General features: G+C 43.6%; 1 long non-coding RNA gene across 1 annotated transcript in view; it reads right to left on the bottom strand.

Annotated features, from left to right (window-relative positions):
* Nucleotides 1-9746: 9746 nt before the first annotated feature.
* Nucleotides 9747-14308, bottom strand: part of LOC127909637 (uncharacterized) — a 41860-nt gene continuing 37298 nt past the window's right edge. The window contains exon 2 of the long non-coding RNA XR_008072235.1: nt 9747-10040. This is a non-coding gene — a long non-coding RNA (uncharacterized LOC127909637). The remainder of the gene's footprint in view (nt 10041-14308) is intronic.

Raw genomic sequence — 14308 nt, 5'->3', positions numbered from 1 at the left:
TGCCCTGTGTCTCTCTGTGTTTGTGTACTAATGTGCACGTTTGTGTGTGTGTTTATGGGGACATAGTCCCTGCTGAGTCCCCAACATGTTCTGGTTTTCAGGGGAAATGGAAAGAGAGTCTGTGACACATCTTCTGTTTTTGGACGTTATCAATGAATCGTTCAAAAACCTCAAATCACTTTTATAAGCAATGCAGACCTGCGTTCAAATACATGTCTATTTCAGTATCTGCTATTTAAAATACTTTTCTCTGTGCATTTGAGCGTAGAGTATGTTCAAATACTTATTTCAAATCATATTTGTAAATATCTGGGTTAAATCCATGGGAGTGTATTTGAGCCAGTGTATTTGAGTATTTAAAAAAATATTATTTCCATGTTTATTTCCAAATATCTAAAAATATTCAACTACTTTTTCAAATAAAATATATCTGAACACTTTCTTTGAATGTATGTAAAAGTCATTAAGATATTTGAAATAGTATTTGAACCCAGGTCTGAAGCAATGGCAACACTGCCATGTTGATCTGAGCCTTGTTGTTGGAAAACCACATTAGTGTACAACTTTTGGCTGTCGCAGATGCACCTTCACCGATTTCACTCCTCGACTTTCGTCTACAGTCGGTTGCTTTAGCCATACCACTCAAACATCCCCGATATCTACGGTGCCGCTTGTGGCAACGACATCTCGCTGAGTCTACCTTTTAAATTATAACGTCAATCTCAATGTGAACCGCCAGATTCAGAACCTTGAAAACCCCATTAGAAAGAAAGCTTAAGCTCCATTCGATTTCGGCCACCCCCAAAAATGTAATGTAATGTTTTCGCTCCTGTTTCAGTTTTCATTTACAGTAATAACCTTACTACAGGCCGTAGTTTAATCACACATGAACTACTTCACAGTTATATGGTCAAGTGCCACAAAGAGGAACATAGGGTAATTATAATTGGCCCAAAACAGAGCAGCACGGCTGGACCTTAAAAGTATGCAGAGGGCTAATATCAAAACGATGCATGTCAATCTCTCCTGGCTCAAAGTAGACGAGAGATTGATTGCATCACTACTTGTCTTTTTCAGAGGTATTGACATGTTGAAAGCACCGAACTATCTGTTCAGACAACTAGCACACCCCTCAGACACCCACACATACCCCACAAGACAAGCCACAAAGGGTCTCTTCACAGGCTAGAACAGACTCTTGGAAATGCACAGTAGTACATAGAGCCATGCCTACATGGAACTCTATTCCACAGCAAGTAACTCAAGGGAGCAGTAAAATCTGATTTAAAAAAAACCTGGATAAAACGACACCCCACACAGCTCTACCCTTAGATCATTACATCATGTGAGTGATCGCCCAATGCTTCAGAGGGGAGAGAGAACGCAACAGGCAGGATGGGCCACTGCTTGCCAATGCCAGGGCTGGTATGTGGGTGTGTGTGAGAAAAAAGAGAGAAGGAGAGGGATGGAGGCAGAGAGTGAGGGAAGAGAGTGAGTGAGTTAGAAATATTTTTTATTTCATGAGTTATTTGGAAAGTTCTCTCAGGTTGCAGGTATTTCTTGTGAAGCTGTGAGACATACTATGTGTGTGTGTGTGTGTGTGTGTGTGTGTGTGTGTGTGTGTGTGTGTGTGTGTGTGTGTGTGTGTGTGTGTGTGTGTGTGTGTGTGTGTGTGTGTGTGTGTGTGTGTGTGTGTGTGTGTGTGTGTGTGTGTGTGTGTGTGTGTGTGTGTATGAGAGAGAGAGAGAGAGAGAGAGAGAGAGAGAGAGAGAGAGAGAGAGAGAGAGAGAGAGAGAGAGAGAGAGAGAGAGAGAGAGAGAGAGAGAGAGAGAGAGAGAGAGAGAGAGAGAGAGAGTGAAGGAAGAGACTGGTTTAATACACGAGGGAGAAAGGTAAAGAGACTGGTTTAATACACAAGGGGGAAAGGTAAAGAGACTGGTTGGGACAGAAAGGGGAAGAGAGAGACTGGTTTAATACACGGGCGAGAAAGGTAAAGAGACTGGTTTAATACACAGGGAGAAAGATGAAGAGACTGGTTTAATACACAGGGGAGAAAGGTAAAGAGACTGGTTTAATACACAGGGGAGGAAGGTAAAGAGACCGGTTTAATACACGAGGGAGAAAGATGAAGAGACTGGTTTAATACACAGGGGAGAAAGGTAAAGAGACTGGTTTAATACACAGGGGAGGAAGGTAAAGAGACTATTTGGGACAGAAAGGGGAAGAGAGAGACTGGTTGAAAATAGAAATAGATAGAAACACAGGGGAGAAAGATAAACGACAGAATGGAAGAAGAGATAGACAAACTCTTTTTGCCTTGGTTTTGTGGAAGTAATGTACTAGAGAGAGAGGTGGAATTGAGATCTGGAGATATGGTAGAGAGATGGCAGAGAGACGGTAAAGAGACGGTAGAGAGACGGTAGAGAGGTGGTATTTCTCTTTAACCAGGCGTAAATCACCTGGAAAAGACACTGTGCACTTTACTGATTTGATGTTATCATCCCAAATTGCACCCTATTCCCTATATAGTGCACGACCTTTGACTAGGGCCATAGGTTGCGTAAGGCCCATATGTTCAGATGAATGAGCCTGGCAGTCATTTGTTCTTAAGGCCGGCAGATTCTAGCAACCATTTCTCAACAGCTTTGTATCTGCAATATTTAAACAACTGAGTGAAGTGACAGAGGAGTGATTAATGTCATCCCCACACAATGAGCGAGGGAGGGACTGAGAGATGGAGAAAGAGAGGAGGGGGGAACGGTGAAGTTTGAGCAATTGTCTGTATCTCTATATCACATAACTCCTTGTCATCTTGTTCTGCAGGTATTCTTTACACAGCTCACCTTTCCCACAGAACAGCGGAAGCCTGCAACCTGGCGGCAAACAACGGCTGTGTGTTGAGTTGTCGGGTTCATTTAGATATGAGAGCGTTATAATCCGACAACTAATCCGATTATGAAATGTGTGCAAACTTTTGTTCTAGCGGGCGATGAGGGATTGAGGAGCTCACTCACAGGACAGACTTTATGAATGATACCCGGAGAGTTTTTACTTCCAGGTTTCACACTCGGTTGAGCTTCGGAAGTCTGTCTGACAGGCAGATAAGGATCAGTATTTGGAAAACCTGTTTGGCAGAAAGTTCCCCCAGAGAAAGGTGAAGTGATAGGGATGGGATTCAAGGAAAACAACTGTGGGAAAATGCATGGAGATGGAGAGTGTGTGTGAAAAACGTGTGTTTGTGCGTGCGTGTGCAAGCGCCCTGTGTCTCTGTGTGTGTATTTGTTTAATGTGCAGATTTTGTGTGTGTGTATTTGTTTAATGTGCTCATTTGTGTGTGTGAGTGTGAGTGTGAGTGTGAGTGTGTGTGTGTGTGTGTGTGTGTGTGTGTGTGTGTGTGTGTGTGTGTGTGTGTGTGTGTGTGTGTGTGTGTGTGTGTGTGTGTGTGAGAGAGAGAGAAAGTGTTTAAATAGAAAGAGAATCTGTGTGACGCAACTTCCACTTTTGGACGTTAACATCTTAACTCCTCTACATTTACTGGGTTGTTATGAACAGTGCAGAACAGAACCCCACTGACAGTTGTCTTCTGGTCAAGACCAGTATGTAGGGAATCTAGTTTCAGGTTAATGGGGACAGAATGATGTGGAGGCGGATCAGAGCCCCTAAGCAGTTTCTTGTGGGAGGTTTTGAGTGATTAACTGTTTTAAAGCCCCGGGGGTATTTTACCTGTTATGGGACTTCCTGTAATTTTCACACGTGTTGCCCTCTGTGCACATTGTCTGCCTACCGACTACTCCGACACTTTGGAATAGCGGCTATCTAAGGAGTCATGAATGGAATAGAACTATGAAATGAAACTTGTATAATTGAATGACAAGTGTGATGACATGATCTTTCAATAATGACACGATGTGGTATACACACCCCCCTTTTTTTTGACAATAACACAATTTTTCTAAGCAAACGTTTTAGAACACCTACTCATTCAAGGGTTTTTCTTTATTTCTACTATTTTCTACATTGTAGAATAATAGTGAAGACATCAACACTATGAAATAACACACATGGAATCATGTAGTAACCAAAAAAGTGTTAAACAAATCAAATATATTTTACGTTTGAGAATCTTCAAATAGCCACCCTTTGCCTTGATGACAGCTTTGCACACTCTTGGCATTCTCTCAATCTTCTTCACCTGGAATGCTTTTCCAACAGTCTTGAAGGAGTTCCCACATATGCTGAGCGCTTGTTGACTGTTTTTCCTTAACTCTGCGGTCCGACTCATCCCAAACCATCTAAATTGGGTTAAGGTTGGGTGATTGTGGAGGCCAGGTCATCTGATGCAGCACTCCATCACTCTAATTCGTGGTCAAATAGCCCTTACACAGCCTGGAGGTGTGTTGGGTCATTGTCCTGTTGAAAAACAAATGATAACCAGCATGGCTAGTGGGACTAAGTGTCACAGACAGTGTCACAGACAGTGTCACCAGCAAAGCACCCCCACACCATAACACCTCCTCTTCCGTGCTTTAAGGTGGGAAATACACATGGAGATCATCTGTTCACCCACACCGAGTCTCACAAAGACACGGCAGTTGGAACCAAAAATCTCCAATTTGGAACTCTTCCAGTCGGGATGTTCGAAATATCGGCATTCCATAAATGGTATTTGGAATGCCGGTATTCCATAAATGGTATTTGGAATGCCGATATTCCATAAATGGTATTTGGAATGCCGTTATTCCATAAATGGTATTTGGAATGCCGATATTCCATAAATGGTATTTGGAGTGCCGGTATTCCATAAATGGTATTTGGAATGCCGATATTCCATAAATGGTATTTGGAATGCCGATATTCCATAAATGGTATTTGGAATGCCGATATTCCATAAATGGTATTTGGAATGCCGATATTCCATAAATGGTATTTGGAATGCCGGTATTCCAAACTGAAAGAAAATGTAAATACTGCACACGAGGAAGCATTAGCAATGGTATTACAATTCTCCTTGTCTGCTTAACCTGTTACTGCAGTGAGCTATATCAGGGTCACACAGTGTTTCTTGGTAGTTTTAAACAAATCTACTATATCTACACCTCACACACATGGTTATGGGCTTAAAAGAAGAAGACACCGGTAACATGTCAGATATAGAGTTGTAAAGGCCTTTTGAGTTTACATCCCAGTATTACACTTTATATACGTCAAAGAATACTGAAATTACAAAAACATAGAAACGGCGGGTTTCTTGAAATAATGTTTATTATTTATAGACCAATTGATAAGCTCACTCTGTGGGAGTGTTCTTGATAAGCTCACTCTGTGGGAGTGTTCTTGATAAGCTCACTCTGTGGGAGTGTTCTTGATAAGCTCACTCTGTGGGAGTGTTCTTGATAAGCTCACTCTGTGGGAGTGTTCTTGATAAGCTCACTCTGTGGGAGTGTTCTTGATAAGCTCACTCTATGGGAGTGTTCTTGATAAGCTCACTCTGTGGGAGTGTTCTTGATAAGCTCACTCTGTGGGAGTGTTCTTGATAAGCTCACTCTGTGGGAGTGTTCTTGATAAGCTCACTCTGTGGGAGTGTTCTTGATAAGCTCACTCTATGGGAGTGTTCTTGATAAGCTCACTCTGTGGGAGTGTTCTTGATAAGCTCACTCTGTGGGAGTGTTCTTGATAAGCTCACTCTATGGGAGTGTTCTTGATAAGCTCACTCTGTGGGAGTGTTCTTGATAAGCTCACTCTGTGGGAGTGTTCTTGATAAGCTCACTCTGTGGGAGTGTTCTTGATATAAGCTCACTCTGTGGGAGTGTTCTTGATAAGCTCACTTTGTGGGAGTGTTCTTGATAAGCTCACTCTGTGGGAGTGTTCTTGATATAAGCTCACTCTGTGGGAGTGTTCTTGATAAGCTCACTTTGTGGGAGTGTTCTTGATAAGCTCACTCCGTGGGAGTGTTCTTGATAAGCTCACTCCGTGGGAGTGTTCTTGATAAGCTCACTCTGTGGGAGTGTTCTTGATATAAGCTCACTCTGTGGGAGTGTTCTTGATAAGCTCACTTTGTGGGAGTGTTCTTGATAAGCTCACTCTGTGGGAGTGTTCTTGATAAGCTCACTCTGTGGGAGTGTTCTTGATAAGCTCACTCTGTGGGAGTGTTCTTGATATAAGCTCACTCTGTGGGAGTGTTCTTGATAAGCTCACTTTGTGGGAGTGTTCTTGATAAGCTCACTCTGTGGGAGTGTTCTTGATATAAGCTCACTCTGTGGGAGTGTTCTTGATAAGCTCACTTTGTGGGAGTGTTCTTGATAAGCTCACTCCGTGGGAATGTTCTTGATAAGCTCACTCCGTGGGAGTGTTCTTGATAAGCTCACTCTGTGGGAGTGTTCTTGATATAAGCTCACTCTGTGGGAGTGTTCTTAATAAACTCACTTTGTGGGAGTGTTCTTGATAAGCTCACTCCGTGGGAGTGTTCTTGATAAGCTCACTCTGTGGGAGTGTTCTTGATATAAGCTCACTCTGTGGGAGTGTTCTTGATAAGCTCACTCTGTGGGAGTGTTCTTGATAAGCTCACTTTGTGGGAGTGTTCTTGATATAAGCTCACTCTGTGGGAGTGTTCTTGATAAGCTCACTTTGTGGGAGTGTTCTTGATAAGCTCACTCTGTGGGAGTGTTCTTGATAAGCTCACTCTGTGGGAGTGTTCTTGATAAGCTCACTCTAGCCTGGTCACCTAGAGGCCAGAGAGGAAGCACATGTGACAGTTCTCATTTAACATACATTCAACTCTAAACTGAAAGAGTTATTGAGTTATGTAGGACTGCATGAGGGGAATTGGTTAATAATTATAGTTTTTCTCAATTGCTAAAACACAATTTCTGAAACCTTTGCTCCATTTCCTGGAAACATTAAACACAAAACCTCATCTTCAAGCACTATTTACATAACCTCTGACTCCTCTTGCAAAATGAAACATCAGTTTTTACCTGTGTTCAAAATCAAACACTGCTCTCAAATCATAAACAAAGTGATCAAAATGATAAACACTCTCAAGCAGTCAGTAAACAATACACCGAAAAATAGAAAACACATTGTTCAAAACATACAATTCTCATGGAGAAGTATATTTTTAATCTAAAAAAATATTAATATTTTTCCGTCATTGTCTTTTGATGAATGAAAACATGTTTTATCATAGTAGCTCAAAATGGATCAGAAATTACTACTCTGCTTTGCTCTTTGCAATTTTGTTTTTTGTTCTTCCTCCTCCTTGTACCCCTATTTCTACAGTACTGTACCCTGCATCTCACAAATGTGTCCTTTGTCTCTGTGATACTGTAATTCTTGTTCTTTGTTGATATGAACCTGCAACCAGTCAAAATCTATTGAGCAGTCAGTACTGTTAATCAATGGAAAGCACAATGTTCAGGGCCATACAATTTGTCCATTGTACAGTATACAGCCTACAATGCACTGTACTACAGTATACAGCCTACAATGCACTGTACTACAGTATACAATACTACAAGGGGCAAAATCAAAGGAGTAAACATGTGATCAATGTGCTTCTTCTTGTCTTTGCGCTGAGTCAGGCCAGAGCACTTCGTCGACATCACAAGCAATATTGTCCCTCCTGAGGCAACGGGGGAAGAAGCCTCTTGTGTGCCGTATCCAGCCCTGACATGATTCCTCACCTATATCACCACAGGCTAAATCCATGGCTTGCAGCAGATTTACTCTGGTGTAGGGTTGTCTATCATACACTTTCCATCTCCAAGAGGAGGAATACTCCTCAATCGGATTCAGGAAAGGCCAGTGTGGAGGGAGGTACAAGTTCATAAACTGCCCAATGATGTTAAACCATTCCCTTACCTGAGCAGCTCGGTGGAAACTGACATTGTCCCACACTATCACATAGGTGGGAATGGGATTCTCATTTAGCTCTTAAACCTGCTGCTCTTGAACCTGCTGCTCAAATACAATATCTCTTAGAATGGCAATAAATCTTAGAAGGTGCTGGGTGTTATATGGCCCGAGTGTAACATGGTGATGTAGAACACCATGGTTGCTGATAGGAGCACAGATTGTGACATTGCCACCTCGTTGACCAGGGACTTCAACAATGGCCCGCTGTCCAATCATGTTTCGGCATCTCCTTCTACTCTTTGTTAGATTGAAGCCTGCTTAATCGACAAAGATGAACTCATGGGATCTGTCCAAGGATTCAAGTCAAATATTGTCTGTGTAGAAATACAATATACTGTAGAGTACAATTAGGCTTCTGATTCACATACATTCTATATACTGAAGAGTAATGTCATTCACATAGTATGTGTTAGTACTGTAGACAATCTGGATTACAGTAAATGTTTCTGAATGTACACTTACTTGCACATACTGAGCTCGCAGTTCTTTCACCCTTGGTGAGTTGCGCTCAAAAGGTGCTCTGTATACTTGTTTCATTAGCATCCTGTTACGATGGAGGACACAATCAATTGTGGAAATGCTCAAACTGTCGATTCCCTGGAAGTGTGTGTTGTCTTGTATAACTCGTTCCTGGATTTCTCTGAGTCGTATTGCATTATCTTGAAGGACCATGCCAACTATAACGGCCTCTTGCTCCAGAGTGAATATAGCTGTCCTTCCACCTGCATGTGGCAGCCTTGCAATTCTACAAAAAGTAGTTGTGCAGTTACAAAACATATTCATGCAGTACAATACATACAGAGATTAACTTTACAAATGCCTATTGAAACAGCTGCATATAGTGTAGTACAGTAAATTTGCAATGACAAAAATACAGTAGTATACTGTACCTGTTCTCTTCTCTGAATGTCCTGACTATGGTGGACACAGAAAATCGTCTCAAATTGGGTTGCACTCTAAGTCCTGCTTCCCCCATTGTCAGTCCATGGACAAGAACATGGTCTATAACTGTTGCTCAAATTTCATCAGATATTTCCAGTCTTTGTCTTCCTCTTCCTCTTTCTTGCCCTCCTCCTCCTCTTCCTCCTCGTCGCCCACCTCGCATACGCACTCGTCCTCTATCCATTCTCAGACGTTCTCCTTCCCACCTTCAACAACCTGTTTGCTCTCTGAACTGGCTTATATTGGTTGTGTCGCATCATTTGAAACAGGTTAAATCCATTTTGAGTGGTTGTGTTCAATCAATGACATATGTTCTCTATTTGTATTTCATTGTTGCCACTTGTGTTTACCAGTATGGATGCCATGTACATTAGAGTGCAGAATGTGTTTTGAGAATGAGAATGTGTTTAGAGTTTTGCTGAAAAGTCTAAGTGAGATCTGCAAATTGTGTATTACCATGTGAAATGGTTTAAGGTATTGACAACAGACTGCATAATTAGCTAAATGAGTCCAGGCAACTATGAACTTTGTTCAGCCAATGGGTTTTAGTGTTTTAGCAACTGAGAACTTTGTTCAGCCAATGGATTTAGTATTTTAGCAACTGAGAACTTTGTTCAGCCAATGGGATTTAGTGTTTTAGCAACTGAGAACTTTGTTCAGCCAATGGGATTTAGTGTTTTAGCAACTGAGAACTTTGTTCAGCCAATGGGATTTAGTATTTTAGCAACTAGGAACTTTGTTCAGCCAATGGGATTTAGTGTTTTAGCAACTAGGAACTTTGTTCAGCCAATGGGTTTTAGTGTTTTAGCAACTAGGAACTTTGTTCAGCCAATGGGATTTTGTCACGTTCTTTCAAAATCGAACCCAGAAGCAGACCAGGACAAGGAGAGTAGGAAGAAGGTGAGTATTTATTTACAAGTGAATGGGTAGATATATCCAGGTGGCGTGGCGGGCAGCGGTGGTGAGTTGATGGGAGTAAATAGGTGGATCCAATGGGGTAGCGGAATCCTCCGACGACCAGGCGGGAATGGGGTAAATGATCCGGGTGAGTAATGTTCATGGCTAACGATCCGGCAGGGAATGGATGGCAGGTCCGGGCTTATGAAGAGGAGAGATGATGATCAGGACCAGGTGTGCAGATAGCTGATGGGATACAGGTGCGGGTAATCAGAACTCCCAACTGGCTACATTGCCCGGCAAACAGACAGGGTGCGTTCCAGGACGCCGGAAAAAACACCCCAGGACAGAACACAAGCAAAAAACAGACTCAGGAAAAGGGATTCGTGACAGATTTAGTGTTTTAGCAACTGAGAAAAACTGTAAATACATACTTACTGTGTCCAGGCTTGGGGTCAATTCCATTTCAATTCCAGTCAATTCAGAAAGTAAACCAAATTCCAATTTCATATTGTCCTCATTGAAAAGCATTGAAGAGAATTTGGAATTTGAATATCAGTTTGCTTCCTGAATTGACTGGAGCTTAAATGGAATTGACTTTGACTGTAGGTGCAGATTTGTTCTCATACACTGGTGGACATTTGACATACATTCAACAAGAGTTAATAATAAATATACAGAATAAAACAGCAGTCCTATTTTCATTTTCACCTTGGGATCATTATAGCATATTGCTGCCCTCAGGATTCTGGGAAAATAAAGCACTGCAACATAAAGTTTTTTATTCAAAGAAAATAAAACAATAGCACACTTTGTGAGCAGCTTGCAGAGGAGTAGAATGAAGATGAGAGAGAGAGAGAGAGAGAGAGAGAGAGAGAGAGAGAGAGAGAGAGAGAGAGAGAGAGAGAGAGAGACGGGCTGAACTTGTTGTTCAAGTTAAGGAGGAATTCTAAGTGTTTGACTGATATTATGATGGAGCTGGTAGAACATGTTTGGCTGTGAAGAGGCAAGGAGGACGCCAGGCCCAATGTGAGAGAACTGAACCCAACAGCACAGAATGACACACACACACACACACAGGCTGCTAGAGAGAAAATGATTCAAAACAATTATTAGTTTCATTAGTGTGTGACTGACAGATTATATAACAGCAGTATGAAACAACACCTGGGTTCAAAACCATCACACATATCTGTTATAATGGATTAACCCTAATGAGCCCTATTGTAGTGTACATTGTGGGCAGTTTAATAAGTTATATCTTATTCTCATCTGGAGTCTCTGGTAAAATTAGAGCGTGTGCGTGTGCTTGCATGTGCTTGTGTGTAGATAGGAGAGTGGATTGTTTGACAGAGTTAGAGGGCCATTGCATGCAATCACCAGACTCTGTCCAGCAGCATACCGTCACCAGACTGTCCAGCAGCATACCGTCACCAGACTCTATCCAGCAGCATACTGTCACCAGACTCTGTCCAGCAGCATACTGTCACCAGACTCTGTCCTGCAGCATACCGTCACCAGACTCTGTCCAGCAGCATACCGTCACCAGACTCTGTCCAGCAGCATACCGTCACCAGACTCTGTCCAGCAGCATACCGTCACCAGACTCTGTCCAGCAGCATACCGTCACCAGACTCTGTCCAGCAGCATACCGTCACAAGACTGTCCTGCAGCATACCATCACGAGACTCTGTCCAGCAGCATACCGTCACCAGACTGTCCAGCAGCATACCGTCACAAGACTCTGTCCAACAGCATACCATCACAAGACTCTGTCCAGCAGCATACCGTCACCAGACTGTCCAGCAGCATACCGTCACCAGACTCTGTCCAGCAGCATACTGTCACCAGACTGTCCAGCAGCATACTGTCACCAGACTCTGTCCAGCAGCATACTGTCACCAGACTCTGTCCAGCAGCATACCGTCACCAGACTCTGTCCAGCAGCATACCGTCACCAGACTCTGTCCAGCAGCATGCCGTCACCAGACTCTGTCCAGCAGCATACCGTCACCAGACTCTGTCCAGCAGCATACCATCACCAGACTGTCCTGCAGCATACCATCACGAGACTCTGTCCAGCAGCATACCGTCACCAGACTGTCCAGCAGCATACCGTCACAAGACTCTGTCCAGCAGCATACCATCACGAGACTCTGTCCAGCAGCATACCGTCACCAGACTGTCCAGCAGCATACCGTCACCAGACTCTGTCCAGCAGCATACTGTCACCAGACTGTCCAGCAGCATACTGTCACCAGACTCTGTCCAGCAGCATACCGTCACCAGACTCTGTCCAGCAGCATACCGTCACCAGACTCTGTCCAGCAGCATACTGTCACCAGACTCTGTCCAGCAGCATACCGTCACCAGACTCTGTCCAGCAGCATACTGTCACCAGACTCTGTCCAGCAGCATACCGTCACCAGACTCTGTCCAGCAGCATACCGTCACCAGACTCTGTCCAGCAGCATACTGTCACCAGACTCTGTCCTGCAGCATACCGTCACCAGACTGTCCAGCAGCATACCGTCACCAGACTCTGTCCAGCAGCCTACTGTCACCAGACTGTCCAGCAGCATACTGTCACCAGACTCTGTCCAGCAGCATACTGTCACCAGACTCTGTCCAGCAGCATACCGTCACCAGACTCTGTCCAGCAGCATGCCGTCACCAGACTCTGTCCAGCAGCATACCGTCACCAGACTCTGTCCAGCAGCATACCGTCACCAGACTCTGTCCAGCAGCATACCGTCACCAGACTCTGTCCAGCAGCGTGCCACTGGGTAGGAGAGAATACCCCAACACAGCACTTTTCATTTTCCATGAGTTGGACAGAGAACCCACGGAAGCTGACGAGGGCAAACACAAACGTGCAAGTGCACGCAGAGACACACACGTAGCAGCAGCACTTAGAAAGGGCGGGAATTCAGCTGACTCGCCTGCTTCTAAAGAGAGCCTCCTAGTCCTGTATTACAGTTGGGTTCAAATACCATTTGAAATCTTTCAGCATTTGCTTTAGTCTGCCTGGAGTGCCAGATGAGCGAGGTTTGCAGTTTTGCAACAACTCTATTGGTTTCATAGCACTATGCAAGCTCAATCAATCCCATTTCAAGGTCAGCTATGCATCCAGTGTGTCAGTGCTGGTAAGGTGAGAGAGACGCATGAAACATGAACCAGTGCAGTATGCAGAACAGTCAGAATGAGTAAATGTTTTATTTATTTAAGTCAGAATGAGTCTGAATAAATACCCGTGTTTAAAATGCACAGGTAGGCGTGTCACCGGAGAGACCAGAGTAGAAAGCAGAACAGTGAGCAGAACAGATAATAGAACAGAGCAGAACAGAGCAGAACGGAGAACAGAGGAGAACAGAGGAGAACAGAGGAGAACAGAACAGAACAGATGAGAAAAGAACAGAACAGAGCAGAACAGAGCAGAACAGAGCAGAACAGAGAGAAGAACAGAACAGAGCAGAAGAGAACAGAACAGAGATTAGAACAGAACAGAGAGCAGAACAGAGCAGAACAGAACAGAGAGCAGAACAGAACAGAAAAGAACAGAGAACGGAACAGAGGTGAACAGAACAGAGGAAAACAGAACAGAGAGCAGAACAGAAAAGAGAGCAGAACAGAGCAGAACAGAACAGAGGAAAACAGAACAAAGAGCAGAACAGAACAGAGAGCAGAACAGAGGAGAACCGAACAGAGGAGAACAGAACAGAGGAGAACAGAACAGAACAGAGAGAAGAACAGAGCAGAACAGAACAGAGAGCAGAACAGAACAGAGCAGAACAGAACAGAGAGCAGAACAGAACAGAACAGAGCAGAACAGAACAGAGGAGAACAGAACATAACAGAACAGAGAGCAGAACAGAACAGAGAGCAGACCAGAGCAGAATAGAACAGAGCAGAACAGAACAGAATAGAACAGAGCAGAACAGAACAGATGAGAACAGAGTAGAACAGAACAGAACAGAGAGCAGAACAGAACAGAGCAGAACATAACAGAACAGAGAGCAGAACAGAACAGAACAGAACAGAACAGAGGAGAACAGAACAGAGGAGAACAGAAGAGAACAGAGCAGAACAGAACAGAGAGCAGAACAGAACAGAGCAGAACAGAACACAGGAGAACAGAACAGAGGAGAACAGAAGAGAACAGAGCAGAACAGAACAGAGCAGAACAGAACAGAACAGAGCAGAACAGAACAGAAGAGAACAGAGCAGAACAGAGAGCAGAACAGAACAGAGAGCAGAACAGAGCAGAACAGATGAGAAATGAACATAGAGCAGAACAGAACAGAGAGCAGAACAGAGCAGAACAGAACAGAGGAGAACAGAACATAACAGAACAGAGAGCAGAACAGAACAGAGAGCAGAACAGAACAGAGAGCAGAACAGAGCAGAACAGAACAGAGAGCAGAACAGAACAGAGAGCAGAACAGAACAGAGCAGAACAGAACAGAGAGCAGAACAGAACAGAGCAGAACAGAACAGAGCAGAACAGAACAGAGAGCAGAACAGAGCAGAACAGAACAGAGAGCAGAGGAGAACA

Source organism: Oncorhynchus keta, chromosome 19 (assembly GCF_023373465.1).
Source record: "Oncorhynchus keta strain PuntledgeMale-10-30-2019 chromosome 19, Oket_V2, whole genome shotgun sequence".
Lineage (NCBI taxonomy): Eukaryota > Metazoa > Chordata > Actinopteri > Salmoniformes > Salmonidae > Oncorhynchus > Oncorhynchus keta.
This window is presented reverse-complemented; position numbering and strand designations above follow the sequence as displayed.